We start from the raw sequence: 1,230 nt of genomic DNA, 5'->3' as shown, positions 1-1,230 counted from the left end.
GGGCCAGACTCCTGTGTTTTCTGAAGCTAGATACACCGTCAGGTCTTTTGGCATCAGGAGAAACGAGAAGATTGCCATCCACTGCACAGTGCAAGGGGCGAAAGCAGAAGAAATCCTGGAGAAAGGCCTAAAGGTGTGAGTATGAATTAAGGAAAAATAACTTCTCCGATACTGGAAATTTTACTTTTGGAGTCCAGGAACATACCGATCTGGGCATCAAATATGACCCAAGCATTGGTATCTATGGCCTGGGCTTCTATGTGGGGCTGGGTAGGCCAGGTTTCACCATCGCAGAGAAGAAGCACAGGACAGACTGCATTGGGGCCAAACACAGAATCAGCAAAGAGGAGGCCATGTGCTGGTTCCAGCAGGAGTATGATGGAATCATCCTTCCTGGCAAATAAATTCCCGTTTCTGGTCAGAAGACCAATAAAATGTTTTCAGTGAAAAAAAAATGCCAACTATTTAGAGCTTACATTTCCACTGTGTATGTGCCCATTTGTACATATATGTACCTGATCATTTCTCAGTTCAGGAAAACTCAACTGAGACTCTAGGCATTTAACGTTCACAAAGGGAACTGCATAAGACAATCTACTTAACCTTCAATTTCTATTACTTAATGGCAGGTTTTGCAACCCCTAAATGGGAAACTCAGTCATTTTACAATCCCTTTCCCTGGTTTTGGGTCATTTGGGAGTCAGTAATTACAGCAGGACTAGAACCATTGAAGGTGTAATGCTAATACACTAAGGGAATGTTATGGTTTGTGTCTAGCTGCCCCCCAAAGCCTCGTGTACATCAGGAGTGGACTTCTAGAGTTTGTGATTGACTCATGATCCATTTGGATTATGGGCGTGAGTGCTGCTGGGATTATGGGTGTGAGTGCTACCCAGCCTGGGGCAGAGAGCCTGAATGCAATTTAAGAGAGACAGACTCATACTCTGTTGCTGTTGTTGCCGCTACTCTTCCCATTTGCTCTTGCTCTCTGCTCTTTGCCGCCACCATGAATGGTTGCTCTCTGCCCTGTTCTGCTCTGCCTTGGAGCCAGCTGAATATGGACTAAAACTGTTAAGGCAAACTTGTTTGAAAAGTCGGGGGCTTGGGCCGGGGAGATGGCTCAGTAGGATAAGCGCTTCCCTGGCAAGTGCAAGGGCCTGAGTTCAATCCCTGGCCCCGCAAGTTGGGGGCTCTTAGCTGCTGCTTACTGTGCACTGTTCCCCACATTTC

This window comes from Octodon degus, unplaced genomic scaffold (genome assembly GCF_000260255.1).
Source record: "Octodon degus isolate 3935 unplaced genomic scaffold, OctDeg1.0 scaffold00091, whole genome shotgun sequence".
In the NCBI taxonomy this organism is placed as follows: Eukaryota; Metazoa; Chordata; class Mammalia; order Rodentia; family Octodontidae; genus Octodon; species Octodon degus.
This window is presented reverse-complemented; position numbering follows the sequence as displayed.